This window comes from Ictidomys tridecemlineatus, chromosome 4 (assembly GCF_052094955.1).
Source record: "Ictidomys tridecemlineatus isolate mIctTri1 chromosome 4, mIctTri1.hap1, whole genome shotgun sequence".
NCBI lineage: Eukaryota > Metazoa > Chordata > Mammalia > Rodentia > Sciuridae > Ictidomys > Ictidomys tridecemlineatus.
This window is the reverse complement of record NC_135480.1, coordinates 85,493,392-85,513,889: the sequence shown is the minus strand read 5'-3', so window position 1 is coordinate 85,513,889 and position 20,498 is coordinate 85,493,392. Positions and strand designations below refer to the sequence as shown.

Here is a 20,498-nt window from a genome sequence, read left to right as displayed (position 1 = left end):
TAGGCAGGTGGGCAGGTGTTGATGAGGATACTTCAGGCTGATAGAAGTGCAATTTTGTTTAACAAATATTTTCTGGAAAACTAGAATGTACCACGTTACATGATAAGGGTACAAGCCTAAGTAATGCATGGCCCCTGACTTGAAGGAATTCCTAGTTCAATAAAGCCAATTGATTGACACATTTACTTTCAATAAAACTCTAAAACTGCAATTTATTAGGCATTAGTCATATACTGGGTACTGACATAGGTACTTTATATTTATTATTTCATTTAAATCCGAACTAATCACTTTATGATTTGTAAAACTGAGGTTTGGGGAAATTAATTTCTTAAAGAAAATATAGTCAATAAGATATAGAACCCAATTGAGTCAAATGTATAAAAGATGATATATCATGAGCTCTGTAATGTTTTTAACAATCAATAAAAAAATAAAAAAATAAAATGAAAAAAAAATAAGGTATAGAAGCTGAATTTCCCCTATAAGGGGAAAGCAGCCGGGAGAGATGCTATAAGCAGGTTTTGCAGGGTTTATGACCTGCCCTTCCAAGTTTATATTCCATTTTTGTTTGTAAAAACTGAATTTTAAAGGGAAAAGTCAGACTTTATAAATTGTTTTTTAATGTGATTGAATTACTGGAAGCAGCTATGAGCTCTTCTCTGTCTATTGAGAAAAGACACATTTACATTTCCTTTATCTTTTTGTTGATACCTTAAGGAGTTTAAAAACACCTATTATTAGTGTCTTTAGCAGCCTTTATCTACATTTTCTATTTAGATTTTCTGATTTCAATGCTAGCAGTCTTTCATTATTTTCTGACATTTCACCCACTAGACTAAGTTTTTGTTTTAGTGGTTCTCCCAACTATAAATCCATCTTTGGTATTATTAAAAATAATTGAAATAAAATGACATTATAAATTGAATTTGAGTGAGAACCATTTTTGAAATTAGATATAAAATTGTATTGTTCAATTTTTAACTCCAGTTACCAGCAAATAGCTTGATTGCGTGCCCTTGGTAACTTCCCAATGGAACTAATATCAGTAACGAAGGGCCAAATCATCTATTCCCTCACATTACATGTAAAGGGGGTCAAGCTCATTGCTGCTGAGAAGAAAGGGCAGCTTAATAAATATATGCCGAGGGAATGGGTGAAGGGAAGGCAATATGGCCATATTTATAACTTTATATGGTTCTTGGTAAATTGCATCAAGGCCAAATAATCTATCCTGGTTTTAAAAAGTCCTTACAAATGTATTCTCAATGCAAAAGTATGATTATATTTTCTCTGTAGTTGTCTGTATTGCTAGAGATAAAGAGGGGAACTGAATTATTCAACTTTTTACTGTACCATGTTCATTGGTATTATGTGCACAGAATATCTGCGAAAAGTTATACGTTCAAGAGAAGAAAAATTAAATATGCCAAGCAGAATCTGACAACAAACCAAAGTGAATCCCATTAGCCAGCTGGACCTTCTAAATGAAACAGTTAATCCTCTCATGTTGGCAATTCTTTCCATATCTGTTGGTGACAGTACATTTTGTGCAGGGAATATCTACAAGCAGACAGACTGTGTGAAAGGTGACAGAGGTTGAACTGGCCATTAACTGCACATGTAAGTTGCTATTCATCATTAAGGTCATTGCCAATGTCTGCATATAAACCTGAGTGAATATAATTTCTTTTAAAGTCTGCAGTCATTTGTGAGAAAAATTACTGAAGGATTTTCAAATGTCTTTCATTTATGATGTCCATTTTGTGATATAATTAAAATTATTAATAAAATATACTGTTCTATTATTTTATAAAAGTTTACATAATTTACCATAAATACTCTACCTTTATAGAGGCATTAATACTGTGAGTAAAAAAAAATGAGTTGCTTCTTCTGTTTGAAAATCATAAATCAAAAATACTAGTTTTGCTCTATGCTGAAAATGAGAATTCAGATGGTCACATATATTAGATTTATCAAGGCAGTTGGGTTATATTCAAGAAAAATAGATTCCTTGTAAAGTGGTCATCTTTCTTTAAGATTAGGCCTTTAATTTTATTAGTAATAGTGCATCATTTGGTTTCTGTTACAAAAGTGCATATGGAACATTTGGAAGTTATTTTGCTTAGTTACTCAAAATTTTAACTATAATGTCACACAATATTCTCAAAAGATAAATATTTTTCTTTTAAATTGCTAATCTCTCTTCACTACCAAGTTTAAAGATGTGCCTAATGGACAAATTCCATGAAATTTCTGCGTAAAAATAATCTACATATGCTAATAAATATATTTTTAAAACTCTAAAATTTGAGATAATATTATTTAAATAATCAGGAGCAGATGAATGTACTTCCTCAACTATTGGTACGTTTACCACCCCAAGACTCCCAACATGAACACCTATTCAAAACTATCAGTGAAGCCAAGCCCTTGTCCCAGTGGCCTGGGTGGGTGGAGCATGGGTGGCAAGTACAGGGCCATGTGCATTGCAGAGCTAGGAGGGAGGCAGCCAAGGTTTACTGACCTGTTGCAGTGGAGCAGTGCAGGAAGCCTGGCCTGCCCAGTGTATGCTTGTTCTACACAGTGCCAGTGCTACAACCTCAATCTCCCACTTCCCTACCAATGGTGGGGAAAATACAAGCAGAGCAGATCCAAATGGAGATTAGCATAAATTTGAACCAGTAGCATTGGTTTTTTTCCCAAACCCTTATTAGTATGTATTTGGACCAATGGTGTTAACTGAATTGCTATATAAACCCTAGGAGTAGCACACTCTAGTAGTATCCCCTATTAGATCCCCCTTGCCCTAGGAGAGCTCTGTTTTTTTTTTTTTTCTTCTTCTTCCCACATAAACTCTACTCTTTTGCATTTACTTTTCCTGGTCTATGGATTTCATTCTCTGAATTCATGAGACAAGAACCTGGAAGGAAGAAATTGATGGTGAGTTTCTGGGGTCTGCTACAACATTGGAGGGTACAGCCTGCCATTAAGAACTGCAACATGCCACTCAATGGTAGTAGAGAAGAATGGTGCTTTGCTGGACACGACCTTTAGAGTTGACACTGGTGGTCATCCCCTGCCTTGATTAGCTACTTGCACCATAGCAGGCTTTCTCAGCTGCAGAGGCCTACAGCTTAGGCAGACCCCACCCACCAGTAGAAATGGAGAATTTCCAGTTTCACCTGTAGTTATCACATGTTATGCTTTTCATATATGCCTAGCTGGATCTACATGAGATGTATTACATGTCTCATCATCTTTTTTTTTTCCTCACAATAAATATGTTAAGTGGTGTTTATTTCTAAAAGATGAGGAAACAGGTCCAGGACATAAATATAACTCAGATTCACAGAGGTATTAAAGAACTGAACAAGCACTGATCTTGGCCCTCAAAGGGTTTTCAACCTAATGGGTTAAGTTACCTTGTGAGATAAACGGAATACTACTTGCTTTAGTCAGCTTTTGCACTGGTGATGAAAGGACCTGACCAGAACAACCACAGAGGAGCAAAGGGTTTTTTAGGGGCTCAAAGTTTCAGAGGTCTCAATCCATAGACAGCAGGCTCCATTCCTAGGGGGCTGAGCTGAGGCTGGACTTCATAGTCAGTTCCATCTTACACACTCTTTTGCTAACTATGATGATCAGAAAGCAGAGATTTCTACTCGCCAGATACAAAATGTGTCCCCCATAATCATGCCACACCCCACCCACCTCCTGCCATCAACAGGTTAATCCCATCAGGGATCAATTCACTAATTAGGTTAAAGCTGTAATCTGATCATTTCTCCCCCATATCTTCTTGCCTTGACTCACCGTGACCTTTTAAGGGACACCACATCTAAACCACGATACTACTGGAGATATTGATGAAGGCAAAATTGATAATGTATGACCTGGCTTTTTCTTTATCCATTGCCATCCTAAGTTCAGTATTTTTCCACTTTAAAAGCCTCCTCTGAAAAGGAGTCTCATGACTTGACTTACTGTCATTTCTCTAAACCAAGCCTCTATAAACGCTGAGCTCTGTATAGGCAACCTTGACACCCAACCTTTCTCTTTGCCAAAGTGCCTTTCCAAGCTGTATTAAACACTCTTCTAAGGCCATAGAATACTCTGTACCTACTACCTTCATGGCACTTATTACTGTCATGTTGAAATAATTTTTTCCCCACATTCTTTATTGGTGCATTATAGTTGTACATATTGATGGGATTTGCTACATATTCGTATATTTACACAATATGACAATATAATTTGGTCACATCACTCCCCAGCACTTTCCCTCTTCCTCCATACCTCCTACCTTTTCTCTACTGATCTCCCATTGAGTTTTAGAAGATCCATTGTCACCTTTTTTCTTTTTCCTCTCTAGCTTCCACATGAGAGAAAACATATGACCCTTAACCTCCTGAGTTTTACTTATTTCACTTAACATGTTGATCTCTAGTTTTACCCATTTTCCTGCAAATGCCATAATTTTGTCTTTTCTTTATGGCTGAATAAAATGCCATTGTGCAAATGTATATGTGTGTGTATTATATACATATATGTATGTATTTTATATATATATACATATATGTATATATATATACACATATATATTACATTTTCTTAATCATTCATCCATTGATGGACATCTAGGCCAGTTTCATAGGTTAACTATTGTGAATAGTGCTTCTAGAAACATAGGTCCACCTGTATCACTGCAATAAGATGACTTTAATTTTTCAGGATAAATAGTGAGAAGTGATATAGCTGGGTAATATGGTGGTTTCGTGGCTAGTCTTTTCAGGAGCCTCCATTAGCAATTAGGAGAATGCAAATCAAAACTACATTTAGATTTCATGGTACACTATCAGAATGGTAATCTTCAAGAATATAAATAATAATAAATGCTAAAGAGGATGTGGATAAAAAGGAATAGTTTACCCTGTTGGCAGGATTGTAAACTAGTACAGCTCCTATGGAAATCAGTATGAAATAATGTTTCCATATCTCACTTCCTCCAACCTCACCCTGAACTATAAGGCAAGGGTGTGATTTTGAAATATGTAGCTTGTCACTGTGATATGTATTGTTATGATGTGTTTGTTTCTTGAATCATCCTCTTCTTTTGGCATTCTTTTCAAATATGTCTTCTCCTGCCTTCTGCCTTTCTGATTATTCTTTGTGTCTCCAATTTTAGGTTTTGATATTGTTCCCACCTTATCTATACTCTCTCTTGACAGTCTCTTGCACTTGCTTTGTTTCAACTAATGTCTACATGCCAATCAGTCTAGCCCAGGCTTTTTTCTCAGTTGCCCACTTAATTTAGCCATTTGGAAAACTCATAGATATCCCAACCTTGACATGCCTAAAACTTAATTACTGATTTTCAGTGCCATTCTTCATTTTGTATTACATCTCAATAAAGAACATACCTCTCCAACTAATTTTTCAGTCCCTCACATTTCCCAGTTAGGTTTACTTCTACCATATACCTGAAAGCCTCCATATTCTCTCCACTACCAGGGTGTTAGTCTGTGCCATTATCTCTAGACTTGTAAAGTACTGAAAGATTTTAGGGATTCCACTTCTGCTTTTGCTTTTTGACAACTCATTTCATTTTACATAAAAGCCAGAGAAAACTTCTTAAAATATAAGATCACATGACTCTCATGCTTAATTTTCTTAACATTGCTCAGATGATAAGTGTTACTCAACCTTTCAAATTTGAAGTTGAGGCTGTCCTTTTAGGTTCCCTATTTTCATTTTCCACTGTGATACCAGAATCATATTAAAACTGATTAATGGCATATAATTCTAACTGTGAAGTCATTGTATATGGAAGATAGAAGATGACATTTTCAAATAAATAAGTTACAAAAATCTTGTTTAAATTGCCCAATTTTCTCTGACCAAATCTGCACTTCCTGTGTACAATACTATCTCTTTTTATCCTCTATCCTCAAACCATAATCTTTATTTGCCTTTTCAAGCTATCTAATCTGCTCTGCTCTACATACATTCATTTCTAAATTGTATCTAGGAGCATGTTTCCTGAACATTATGAAAGCTAACAAAAACCAAGCCAAAACCTGTGATTCTCTGTGTGTCTTCCAACATAGTTCCAGAAGCATTGTAGATTTCCCACCACACTGCCTTGCACAACCCTGCTTAAAAAACACAGCTGCCTAATCTTTTGCCACTGGGTATTTTAACCCATGCTCATGATACCTACCTCATTCCCACCTTAATGTTTGTACATACATTTTTACCTTTATCCAAAATGTTCTTTGCTGTATTCTTTGCACCACTGACATAAATTGATCTTTCTAGCTTTATTACAAGGTATATGAGGGCAAGGACTATGTTGTGTTTGCAGCTATCACTCTAATGCCCAACATAGTGCCTAGTATACAGTTTTCATTCAAAGAAATGGATTGAATAAATATGCAAATGAATGAGAGAAGCAATGAAGACTAATGCATAAAACATAAGCTTTTGAATGATTGTGGCTTGGAAGCATTTAAAATTTAAGTTTTATGGTTAATTGTCTTTCTTAAATAAAATATGATTTCAATAAAAAAACTGCGGATTTGGTTTGATGTCTGTGTAGGAACAGGGTACTACTTTTTTTTCTTTGAGAAAAAATTTCACTTGCTTATTTCACTTATGAATATCTTTGGCGCCGAACATATTTGATCTGTACCAATAGGACAGCATCTGTGGAAATTAGAATATATATTCAATTCACAATTTGTAGCCTAGATTTCTAATTTGGAAAGTTGTAGTAATAAGGGGAAATATAAATTTAGAATTGTAAAATAGGGATTTTTAATATTCTAATTGTAGGGATCATACATGACTATGAGAATAGAGGTTGAACCTGACAATCATATAATTTTCTTTGATAATATGATAAAAATCCTCTGTCCAATGCAACTGCATAGTCTTTATTTTGTGTGTTTAGGAGGATTTTTTACACTGGTCAATTTATATGCATTTAGAAGGAGGCAAAACAACTTCTATGGCTCCCGAGAAAATCAGAAAATATTCATGCTCAGAGAGTCACATATTTATGTCACTCTTTGGAAAGCCTGATGAAAATGGCTTTAGTCACACTTTTAAGCAACTGCAGTTTTATCTGTGATTACGATCTCTTTTTTCAGTCTTCAAATGAATTTTGAAGTGATGAGTGTCTGTGCATAAGTATATAAATGGAGGCATAGAAAATGGTCATGGAATGGAAAATGACTTTTACAGATCAGAACTTTGACTGTCTGGATGGTCAGGATTAAGACAAATCTACTTTGAAAAAATATCTTGAAAGTTTTTGTCAAATTTCCAATTGTGAATAGAAATGTGGCCACTGATTGGGTATAGCCACTTTAAAATACAACCTAAAGTGGTATAGCTCTGTGTCAGTATATTTTGTAACTCCATCCACCTAACATGCATCCAACCAACTCTCCATCCACCCAACTATTTAGTTATCTTCCCAGTCTGCATGTTTTTTTCTGTATACCTACTCAATTCTAGGTACTCTGCAAGTTATTTGATTATAATAACAAACAAGATAAATATTCCTTGGCTACATTTTCTTTGATGCTTAAGGCTGTAGGAGAGAAATCTTAAGTGAAATTTTTACATAAAAATTAACTAATTGAAATTGTAGCAAGTGTTAACAATGGGTCATTACAGAACATCATTAACATGCATGATTAGAGATGGGATTCAACATAGTATTATTTAAGTTCAGATAATTTTTCTCTGTGCCAGTGATATTTTGTTTGAAACCTGTTATTTGGGTCAGAGTTGGCTAAAGGGTGGGTAGAAGTAGGGGTGATGGAAAAGTATGGAGGGATAACATGTAAAACAGCTCTCTAAGTCAGGATGGTACATGATGCCATGCATTGTAGTTCCCTTTCCATTCCATGCTTCTAGAGGAGCCCCCATTTTTTGGATTGGGTCTTCCTGAATTTATTTATACCTGTGCCTCTCTTCGCTATTAAGGATGGTTCTTATTACACTGGGTCTATAAGGATAACCCAGAGAAAACTTTTCCAATTTAATGTCATTGGATTAATTTAAGCATGTGAATATATGGTGCTTCTGTTATTGAGAAAGTAAAGATGGAGGGAGAACAGATTTAGGAATGAGCCGAGATTATGAATTGAAGTTTGAGGATGTTCCAGTGAGATAGCCAAGTAGAGATGTACAGCACACAAACTGGATATATGGCTGAAGCTGGGAGTACATGTTGGAGTTGGAGATATAAATTTTGGGTGATGGATGCACAGATGATAACTTATGTAATAAAAACCATCTGTAGAGGGTATATAAGAAAACAGAGTCTGGAACTAAGACTGACTGTTATTCCTACCCTAAGAAACTCCTTAGTTGATTTTCTTCACAGTACTTAGAGCCAAGAGTTTTGTTTTGTTTTGATGTGGTTATTTTTAGTTACCTATTGAAAAATTTTCCTAGTGACCTCTCCCCTTGCCTCTCATCTTTCTTTCTTTCATATATTCTCCGGATGTGCTGTTTACCTGTCTCTGTTCTCTGAATTTTGTTCCAGGTTCTATAATAATTTTCTTGACATAGATTTATAAGTTTGTGTCCTTATGTTTTGTTATGTAAGATGGCTATTATTTATATTTAAAAAGGGGAATATAATAATAAATAGGTAAGAAGAAAGGGGATGTCAATCCTATACTTAACAGTTTTAAATATCCAGTTTTTGAGAGTTTGAGCTGTTGAGTCAGAATTCTGGGCTAAAATTCTTGCTTGCTGTTTTAACCACCTCCACCTCAGTTTCCACATTTTTATATGGGAATAATTATAGCACTGATCTCAGAGGACTTCTGGAGAAATTAAACGGGAAGTATGAAGTACATAGAACAAGTACCTGGTGCATGAAAAACACTAAATAAATTCTGGCTATTATTGTAAAGAGAAATAAGAGGACTTGATCTGTAAATCTACTTGCTATGCTCTAAAGAATTTCCTTTGTAACTCAATTCTTTGCTGCAGATTCAAAAAAAGCTGATTGTGACATCGTAAAAGTCAAACATTTATCTAACTTCATATGGCATCATAACTAATAATTTTAAAACTGTCTTAAATCAAGTGTGTGCTCAATAAATATTGGCTCATATTTTACTGACCACTGTTGTTTAGGAATATTTTTCTAAACTCATAATATTTCAGCTGAGCAAATCCTTTTTCACTGAATTCTGATCATTGTTATTAACTTGGTGTATATATCTCTTAAAGTTGGATACTTTCCTCTGTCTTGCATCTCTTCTCTTCTCAAGGTGTGTTGAACTGTACAATTTGTACCTATCACTGCTTCTTGGTTAGAGTACAAAAGCTATCACCATTTGCCTTAGGAATTTGGTTGGCCATTGGTTAAATAACACACTTTGAGAAGGATTTTTAAATTAGCAACAAAAACTAATTTAAACATCTAAATGAGCTATTGGCAGTTTAATCATCAAAGAGTTGACATTAACATCAAAGTGTTGACACTAAAGTTCTTTACATTTGATTAGCACAACAACTCACTGTATTCACATTTATTCCACCTAGGAGGTTAAGATGCATTATTTATGATTTTGATTCCTCTCTCTGCATGAAATATTAAGACTCAATAGATAGAAAGATGTAAAGAAAAGTGCTGATTTTCATCTAACAGTAATATAAAAACCTGGTGGCAAAAACATTTCATATTTAAAGGGTAGAAATTGTGATGGAATGATTTATTTACATGATTCCTCATACTTAGATAGATAGATAGTTTTGACAGACTCCTGAAATATGAGAAAAAAATGAGTACATTCTCAGGAAAAAAACAACCTAGGATAAGAGCACAGTCTTTAAGTATACTCAAAGTTACATCAAGGGATGGGTCTCATAAAAGTTATCCACAAATGCTAGCTGAACCCTTGGCCAGGCAGGAGAGTATTAATGGATCTATGTATTAAACAGAGTAACAAACAAAAACACTTTTTTAAAAAGTGACAAAACAGAGTAAAATATGGACTATTGAAGGAATCTTTATAAAAGCCCATATACACCATATTTTTTGTACTATAGCATGTATTCCTGCCTGCTCTTGTCTTTTATATATATATAAAATATATATCCTTTAACACAATCCTTTAACAACAATCCTTTAACACAGATGGCTCAGAACTAGGAAGAATAGGCAAGTGATTGAAGAAGGGAAGGAAAGCAAAAGCTTATAAGATTCATCTCTGCCTAATTCATTCCATACTGGGGAGAGTGGTGGTGGGGAAGAGGATATTTAGACTATAGTAGTCAGTTTTAAGCTAATACCATATTTTCTCAAAGGATGGAATGTAGGATGAGTGCATTGTAGATATTCCATTTAAGATGTTATAGTGTCAATTTTGTGAGTATCAGAATAAAAATGTAGAAATATACATCTGATCAGCTCTTAATGCTATATTTTGGTCCTTATATTATTACCTTGGGAATGAATTTTGAATAATGCTCTTTATTTCTCTCATGTCACACATATAAATAATTGCAAAGCAATCAACATTATCTTCAAAACATCTAATATTTGCCTCCAGGATATGGCAAATGCTTGCTTCCATTCCTGTTTCCTAGAATCTAGTCTCCACAAAGTAGGATGATTTAATATGTGTGTTATAAGTTTACACTCCAAATACATTCAGGAAAAAATACTTTTCTAGCTTATCCTACTAGTTTTCCTACCACTGCCTCTTCACTCTGACCTCATCTCCTGAGGTTCTCCCTTCACTGCCTAGATTGCCACTGAAGCCCCAACTTATAAACTCCTGAACACCCTTCAGCCAGCTGTAGATCTTTGTATCAGCTGTTCCCTCTGCTTAAGGATCTTCACCAGACACTGCCAAGAGCCTCTCTCATTTACTAAGATCAGTTCTCAAACACAACCTCTCCAGGTTGCCTCCTCTCTTTACCCAAATGTGGTCTCCTCCATCACTAAACTGCTTAACTGCATCCATCCCCATAACTGCTTTACTTTTCCTCATAATACTTTACTCCATTTGGCTTTATATGTAATTTTTTTTTAAAGAGAGACTGAGAGAGAAGAGAGAGAGAGAGAATTTTTTAATATTTATTTTCTAGTTCTCGGCGGACACAACATCATTGTTGGTATGTGGTGCTGAGGATTGAACCCGGGCCGCACGCATGCCAGGCGAGCGCGCTACCACTTGAGCCACATCCCCAGCCCCTATATGTAATTTTTATTGATTTTTGTTTACCTCTTTCCGCTAGAATGGGATTTCCATGAAAAGAAAATAAAAAACTGTTTGCTTTATTTTCCATTATGCTCCTGCACTTAAATCAGTGTCTAATACATGTTAAGTAATCAAACTATGAAATAGTTATTGAAAAAATACTAAACGAATGTTTATGAAATTACATATATGCTGAAAATATTAAAAGACATTATAGTAAGTTTAAAATAAGCTTATTTTATATTATACTATAGGATTCTTTTTTAAATTGTAAATTGGGGATATCTATAGTTCTATTCCTTATAGAATATGCCTTTTACATATTCTAAAGTTGTTCACTATATAGATACTGCTTCAAACTCAGGGTGGAGTTATTCTCATATTCTATTCACTCTAAAATTACTATTTAATTTAGAGTTGATCACATTTAAAAAGAATAATGTGAAATAAGCTTGACTTGTCACTTGGCCTTATGGAACTACATAAAATCTACAAATCTATAAAGTATATTTGAAAATAAACTTTGTTTTCACATTATCCAAATTGTTCTTAAATTCTTTTTTCCTTTTCTACTATCTATGGCTTTTAATTATATGTATTTCAGTATTGAAAAGCCAGACTGGTGCCTATAATATATATGTTGTAATTGTTCTTTTGAATCATGTATATTTTTATATTTACTGCTTTCCTTGATTACATTAATCCAGCTTCAGGTCCTTTGGATTGATTAAAATCCTCTGAAAAATGGAATTGGAGGAGAAAAAGAGTCACTATTTAGTAGAATATTGACACTTTGATCAGTTTAAGTGGAATCAATTGAAGCAACTGACATTCTCTTATACTTTTAATGATGGTATAAATTGTATAATTTCCCTGGAATGCAATTTATCAATGTATACATTAAAATTAAAATCCTTAACCACATATTGTTTGACATAGTGACTTTGATTCCATGTACAAACTTAATCACTCCCTTACCTGATGTTGTAGAAGCTAGGAGAACCAAACTTGCTAAACTAATCATGGTAATAGGCATTTATTAGCCTCAGAAGCTACTGAGGTGGCCCATTCCATCCCGTACAGTATAAATATCCATCTTGCATTTTTTTTAATTGACTACCTAAAAGTTAGAGTTGCTTTCTAATCTTTTACACTTTGATCTATAAATGAAAAAGAATATTTGATCAAGGATTTTCTCTTTTTTTTGCATCATGGCAATAGGACAATATAATCTCATCAATGGTGGGGTTTGGGAAAGTGAACTTAAGAACTTTGAAAAAGAATATTTGATCAAGGATTTTCTCTTTTTTTGCATCATGGCAATAGGACAATATAATCTCATCAATGGTGGGGTTTGGGAAAGTGAACTTAAGAACTTAAATAAGTACATGTAATGGAAAGTGGATTATTTAACATCTGTTTACAAAGTCTTTGATCTTTTCAATTGAAATTTAATATTCTATATCCTATTTAGCTATGGTTTTAAAAAATATATTCCTATAATTTACTTAGTTTTGCAGAAAATAATAAATTATGATTCCAAGTGAGTATTGAAAAAAAAGGCAAAGATGGGTACATAAATATTTCTATCTTAAAATGGCATAGTATAATGAAACGCACAAAAAATAATAAAACAAGGTCTTACACAGTCTTTCAATTTTTCTCTGGTTATATTAATTGAAGTGAAAATATACAAAGTTGAATATAAATTATGATCCACTTTTAAACATGTAAATGCCTGTTTAAACAAAAGTATATTCATTTAGTGGGAAACAAAACCCAAGTGTTAACATTAATAAGCAGAACTCTTTTATATTCCTAATTCAAGTATCTTCATGATGATTGTTCTCGTGATAATTTTCAAGCATAAATGCTTTCAGGGCTAGGAGTGATTTTATCTCCTCTAACCCAGAGATAAGATTTGGAACTAAATCAACTTTTTATCCTTGGTCTCTTCTCATCTGTCTTTTAGTGTCTTCTCTACCTTCCTGCTTTCCTTTTCCTTCCCATTTTGCAGAATCAATCTTCACAGCAAGAATATGCCTTTTACATATTCTAAAGTTGATCACTATATAGATACTGCTTTAGACTCAGGGCGGAGTTATTCTCATATTCTATTCATGCTAAAATTACTTTTCTAGGAAATGCAGAATTCTAAAGAATAATTCCTTTAGGATGTATTTTTGAGTAATTAATCTTGGACAGCTTAGTAAGAACTGTTTTGTTGTCTGGTTACTGGTGAAGAGAAGTTGTACTTTTCCAAATAGTAATTTACATGTAAATAGCTATCACCAAATAGCAACAAGAGCATAACAATAATCATGCAGCTGTTTGCATATCATTTGCTTCTTAAGGACCCCCAAGGAGAAACATAAATGAATAACCATGGGCAAACTGATCTATTTTCTTTTGCTAGTAAAGCTGTATATGTGTCTAGTGTAACCCATTTCCAGCTGAGAACAGAGCAATACTGTGTTTATGCTACTGGACAGTTCCTAGCCAAGCAAAAAAGGGCATAGGATAGTCTCTACAGAGGTTGTGCTCTGCCTCTTATTTGCACAGGAGACCACTCTGTAGCATAAGTAAGTGTTCTTGTCGGGTAGGGGTGAATATGCAAAGAATGTCTTACATCATTTTTTTTAAGCCTGTCTTTTAAAAAGAAGATTAATAGCTTGCAAACTGACAGTTCATATAGAAATATTCTGTAGTTTATGAAATTTAATACCTATGGCTGGCATTTTAAATTTCTATTTTTTTCTAGATATACAATATAATTTGAAATTATATATAAAGAAAAATATGTGAATAATGTTTTTTAGTTACTAAAAGCTATTTCCATGTCTATTTTATAATTTTTAAATATACATTCTTAATAATTACACACAAGAAACATTTTATAACAAGATAGATATTCTTGAAGAAAAGAAACACATTCTGACCATTAAAATAACTTATTGTATTTAAAAGCCTTCGATTATGGTGAATTCTGTCAACCTTGTATGGTCAGGTAATTGGGTAAACCATAAAATATGACACTAATATAAAATCAGTTTCCAAAATGAAAAAGATGTACTAGTTAAAATTCAAAGTAATTACAAATCCTCATTAACTCAGCCCAGCTGAAGACAATAGATAAGTCTAAAATGCTGCTTGGCTTCAAATCAATCCCTTGTTATTAAATAGTTTGTGACCAGTAATTTATTATTGACTCAAAGAGACATTTCAGTTTTACATGAATGGTTTTTTTTTAATTTCTATGTCCAAAAAAATAAGAGACAGTTATATTTAGAAGACACTATGATCTAATGAAAAGTACTGTCTTTACACTGGCCTTTCACGTCTTTGGTATTGATTACAAGACATTCAGAATCATTCAGAAGGTCAGCAGCTTTCATTCTCGTACAACGAGCAGCAGTGTAGTTCAATGGGAATGAGAAAATCTTGTGTGCAATTCCCCAAAACCTCCATTCAGCAATATAATTATATGAGTAAATTTAAAGTAGTTATTTTAAAAGCACATAATATATGTAAAAGTAATACATATTTTAAAGGCAGCTACCATATTTATCTCAGACCATGACTCTGACGAGTTAGATTTCATCTTCAATTTTAACAAACCTTTGTAAATAGAGTTATTATCCTGCCCATTACATGGATGAGGAATAAAACCTTGAGTTTCATTCAATAAGTTAGATAAATTTTCCCAGTTCAAACTGAATTCACAGTAGGATTCAATTACATAGCTTACATCAATCTCACACAGCAAGTCAAGATCTCCTATGTAGTCCATCTAATAATGAGACAATATGTATTGTCTTCTGACTCTGAAGCCTTCCTTCAGTTGACACATTCACTTATTTATTCAGGTGAACAATATTCATTTATTGAATAACTAGTGGATTTTGTGTTAGATAAAGTATGCATGCAACATGTACTTGTGTGCTGAAATAGAGCACCATTTGAAAAGAAAGTCTGCAAAACTTAGTGTACTGATTTTTTTTTTAAATAAGATTAGACTTCCAGGTATTCTTAAGTCTTATATTTCTCAAACCTAGTAATCATAGCTGCATCTGCTATGCCCATTACAAAGAGATTTTCAGATGGTAGACAAGACTTTACTAGCATGAGATATTGGAGGTGATCTTGGGCAGTGGGATTGATATTGGTTGAGTATATACTATGTGGTAGACATTTTAGATATACTATTTCATGTAATTGTCTCAGAAATACTTTTTGGGGGGAATGGATATTATCAGGCCAGGAGACTACATGTTTAGTGTTTAGGAATTTTTAGTTTCTTGAGCCTGTATTTTTTTACATAAATAAGCTAATATAATCATAAAGAAGTGGCAAATGGAAATAGCATTATTTATTGCCACCATTTTGTATGAAAGGAACAGAAGTTCAGGGAAGTGATTCACTCAAGGTCACAAAGCAAATCAGTGCTCAAACTATATTGAGACATAGTAGAACCCAGGTTTTGGAATCCTATCCCCAAATTGTTTTTGGGCAATGGTTATCAGTGGTTTTAATAGGCACACAATATTCTTGTTTAAAATCTATTTTGTTTTCAGAAGTAACATAGCAGGTCTTTCTCTCCAAGAAAACAAGCATGCACTTATCTCGGTATTTCTTATTTCTTTTATCCCTCTCCTCCCCTGCCACCCACTACAAGTTCAGTGGAAGAAGTAGGGCTGGCCATGTGACTTTGATGGACACATTTACTGGCTGGAAAGAAGTCAGAGAAGCTGAGAATTTCTTCACCTGCCACCTGTGATGTGCTTTCAAGGCAGGCAATTCAATTTACACTATTATCCCAAAAGAGCTTCTTGGAAGCTGTTATCCAGTATTTCATTTGCTTTGCTATGTGCCAATGCAATCTTTTTAAAGTAAGTTTAATTCCTGTATTTTGCTTCCTATCAGCCATTCAAACATGCAAGAAGAAATGTGAAAAAATCTACATATGAATAATACAAGACCTGCCTAAAGATGAGATTAGTCAAGAATATATTAGGAACAAAAATATAAATATATTCCCATTATACAGAGAAAAATGCAATTATAATAGGTAATTATATTTCTTTCTATTTAGTTCTCAGAAGTCATTTTTAAAAATAGTTTAAAACAAACGAACAAACTGGGTTTACACTCTTCTCTTTTCTCAGGGAACCAAGGTTCATAACAAAGTTTTCTTTTCAAAAATTTCCTCTGATAATCGAGCCAATGATCAGTGATATCTGAATATACTGTGCTTGCACCCTTCTAAATCCAGTTTAAAACTGTTGAGCTTTTTTTTTAATTATATAGGACATCTTCCAATGTTTCATGGGTGTTTTACAAGTTGCAATTGTCTCATAAATATAAGTGTGACTTCTTTTGGTTTTGCTTTTGCCCTTGGCAAGGTAAAATGTAGAATATGTTTTCTCTATTTTGAAAACTGCTCTTCATAGAATGAAATATGGCTGAATTATGCTGACCTAGCACTCAGAGGGACTGATACTCCTATCTCTGTGTGCTGCTATGGACGGATTCCAAATGTGACTTTTTGGAATAAGAACAATTCATGCCTGGAGCTCAAGCTTGGGTCAGATGCCAAGAGGTTTAACTGTTATACTGGCTTAGAGATTGTTTTAAGGTACCAGAAGAATGGAAGATCAGCCAGAGTTTGTTCTCTTTCAGAACCAGAAATGGCTTCAGACAGATTCATTTGACACATTGTCTTCTTTATCCCTTTTGCAACCACTGCCTGAAGTTTTCATATGAATGGTTTGAGGTAATATGTGAATATAGAATGAGATATTTTTTCTTTATGTAAACCTTTCTGGCTTTTACAGTTTTTTTGGCTTCTGAGTTTCAAAAATACTTTATAATATTATCCAAAAATAATGTCTAAATTTCCACTTAAAATTTTAGTTCATGTATACAGAAACGGATAAAACAATGTCTCAAATTCCACTAAAATTATATGATTTTAAAAAATCACAATATAACTTAAAAATATTTATCTTTCATCAAAATATTGTTGATGTAAACTGAGACTATGGTCTTTTTTTCCAAAAACTAATTTTTAAAACTTTGGGGAAATTAAGATAGAAGCATCCTATTTCACTGACCCAACTTCTTTTTGGAATAAGAACAATTATTCCAAAAATAATTGGAATTACAGCCTCTTTGCTACATTAATATGTGGCGGACATTTCTACCTAGGATTTGCCAGATTGGTGCAGGAAACAACATGCTTTGAAATATACTTCTTAATATCTCTCAAGTTTTCTTAATTCTTTATTCTAGGAACAGCATATATAGTCATCACTCAATAAATGTTTTCTGCCACTAGAACAGTGGAATATTCATGAATTTTATTTTAAAAAAATGTTTTTATTTGTGCATTATAGTTATACATAAAAGTTGAGTTCATTTCAGCATAATCATACATGTATAGAATTTACTTTGCTCCATTTCAACCCCCAGGGCTTCTCTTCATCCCCTGCTCCCACTCTACTGTATTTTGTTTGTTGTTGTTTTGTTAACTGGTACTTTATAGTACATAAAAAGGTGGAATTCACTGTGGTATATTTATATATGTACATAGTGTGATTTTTGTCAAATTCATCCCACATTTCCTCTCCTTTCCTGTCCCTCCTCTATTCCCCTCCATCTCCTTCTTCCAGTCTACTGACCTTTTTTCTATCCTTCTGAGATTCCACCCCTATATGCTCCGCCCCCAATCAACCCTATTAGTGGATAGATACAAAAAAATACAGCATGTCTTGGCTCTACCAGAAAAGCATGGCAACAATCAAAGCCATTATGCTAATAAACTAAAACTAACCTGAATTTATAGACTGAAGTCCTTAGGATGCAATCAGGATATGCAACAATAATTTGAGCTTTATTTCTTGCTCTAAACCTATAGCAGTCAATAAAATTCACTTGGTTCCACTCTGAGATTTGACTACTGGAGAAGAGGTGGTTCTAGACAAATGACTGGTGGTAGAGATTGATGTTATAAGTACTGCCCAGTAAGGGAGACAGAGTATCTAATATCCACAATGAATGCTATCAGTGCTGTCCAGTAATGGTGGATGGAGTGGAGTGGCCCTTATAAAGTGAGACAAAAAGCTGGGCAAACCCTTATCTGTCTTTGTAAAAACATGATAAGCATCAGTATGTACTTCACAGATCAGTTCTGATGAGAAAATGCATTAATTTATAAGCACTAAGCAGAGTGGCTGGCACAAAGTGAATGCTCATTGTTTGTTTAATGAATGGAAGAGATGACATGTGAACTGACTCTAGAAGAGTGAGAAGGAAATTGCTAAATGGGAAAAAGAGGGATAGTGCTCTAAATTTTAAGAATAGAGCATTTCTCAAGAACTAAAAAAATTCAGACAGAAGGAAGGAACTACTATAAGAAGAAGCTAAAAGTTAGTCCCAGGTTTGAAGAGCTTTTTACATACTATGCAATGCAGTTTAAACAACAAGCAATGGGGGGCCACTGACGTTTTCTAATGATGTGATAATCTATCAAGTCAAAATTCTATGAAAGAGATAAGAAATTTAAATGTGATATAATTTTTAAAACATCAAGCTACTTAATGATGAAAATATTTTAAAATTCCTTCTTCCACAAACTGTTTTGACTATCTTTTAAAATTGATGTTTTGGTATATCTTACAAATGCAGATAAATAGAATTGGACTGATAGCAGCAAAAGTGTTATAATTTTCAGATCAATTACAGATTGCAGGTTCAGAATCCATGACTGTGAATTGCCAAAATCTTTCCTTGAGTTTATTCACAGAAATAATCTCAAGAAAAAATTCTTTGATCTGTATATTATGTTTCCAATCAAACTTTGATGTTTCACTAATACAGTAATATCTATTTTTGATCTCACGCAACGGAGCAAAACGTAATAGTTCTGTTTTAAATTGCTAAAAAAATAAAACCTTGGATACATGACTGACAAATAAACACTCTTACCTATAATGCACACAGTTATTGGTGGAACTGGGCTGATACTTCCATGGATGGCACTTTTAGACAGACCAAGAGCAACATATCCAAGAGACTCGTAAGGGTAGAGGTGTAGCCTCAAACAACCATACTTAAAAGTTGTGTAGTTGTATAAACGGTAAGTCTCAGAAATCCCCTCCTTTGGCACTCATGTGGTGATGACACAATTCCAGATATATTCTAAAAGGTTAAAATTCAAATCAACTGAATTGTACGTATATGGAAGCTTTTAAACTTGCAAAGAAACAAGACCTGGGAAGCTGATATATTTTTGCAAATCAATCAGAAGCAACGTGAGATATTTACGTTGGTGTCAGATTTGCAAAAAGGTGTATACAGAACTATAGAAGTGTACTATTTGTTATGACAGAAATATGGCCCAGGTGAATTAAAAAGGAGGAAAGAAGTGTGAAATTCACAAACTGATTCTGTACTCAAAATAATTTTAGCACCAAAAAAGCATTTAATATTATGACTTTTCTGAGTAATACTCCTGCAGTGACAAAACCCCCTTTCACCATGACCCTCATCCCATTAAGTAACTTTTAATTATCTCTACGGCTCTGAATGTTGAGTTTTGGTGTTAGCACTTCCAAACTTTCATTTGTGACTTTAAAGACATAGGATCCTTCTCAGGTACATGGAGGTATAGTATGCTGTTAATAGTGCACTATACCAGTGACATTGGTCTTTTATTTATCAACTTAATCATCAATTAATTGTCAACCAAAAATTTAGTTCTTCAGTGGCATTGCCACTGCTAGGTGCTCAGTTTGCTTATTGTGTTGGACAGCACAAATACAGACCATAGCATTGATCATAGCTATTATCTATTGAATAGCACTAGAAAGAGGATTAGATTTGATTTTAATAATGAAAGATTAAACAAAGTTAAATAAAGGATATAGTCCTCTACATTTTTCTTTAGCTAGTAGTATAGAAATTTATTTAACTATTAGTATAAAGAATATAGTCCTCTACATTTTTCTCTATTAGTATTATCTTTTATAAAGATGTTTGATGAGAAGGAAGTCTGGATGATGCTATTTTAATTTTTCTTTCTTTTTTAATTTTTTTTTTGGTGGACACAATATCTTTATTTTCATGTGGTGCTGAGGATCAAACCTAATGCCTCACACATGCTAGGTGAATGCTCCACCATTGAATCACAACTCCAGCCCTCATATACACATATGTATATGTGTGTGTGTGTATACATATAAATATGTATATATG

The 20,498-nt window shown here is 33.7% G+C and overlaps 1 protein-coding gene, 2 long non-coding RNA genes and 1 other non-coding gene across 6 annotated transcripts in view; 3 read left to right on the top strand and 1 right to left on the bottom strand.

Moving 5' to 3' along the window:
- LOC144377170 (uncharacterized) overlaps window positions 1–1,841 on the top strand; it is a 227,194-nt gene extending 225,353 nt beyond the window's left edge. The window contains exon 3 of the long non-coding RNA XR_013437852.1: window positions 1,557–1,841. This is a non-coding gene — a long non-coding RNA (uncharacterized LOC144377170). The remainder of the gene's footprint in view (window positions 1–1,556) is intronic.
- Cntn5 (contactin 5) overlaps window positions 1–20,498 on the bottom strand; it is a 1,189,809-nt gene that overhangs the window by 188,477 nt on the left and 980,834 nt on the right. The gene's annotated exons all lie outside the window — the stretch shown is intronic.
- Window positions 1,842–20,498, top strand: part of LOC144377169 (uncharacterized) — a 39,790-nt gene continuing 21,133 nt past the window's right edge. The window contains exon 1 of the long non-coding RNA XR_013437851.1: window positions 1,842–2,946. This is a non-coding gene — a long non-coding RNA (uncharacterized LOC144377169). The remainder of the gene's footprint in view (window positions 2,947–20,498) is intronic.
- Window positions 12,198–12,328, top strand: LOC120890150 (small nucleolar RNA SNORA66). The gene has a single exon (XR_005734398.1). It is a non-coding gene; the product is annotated as a small nucleolar RNA SNORA66 (small nucleolar RNA).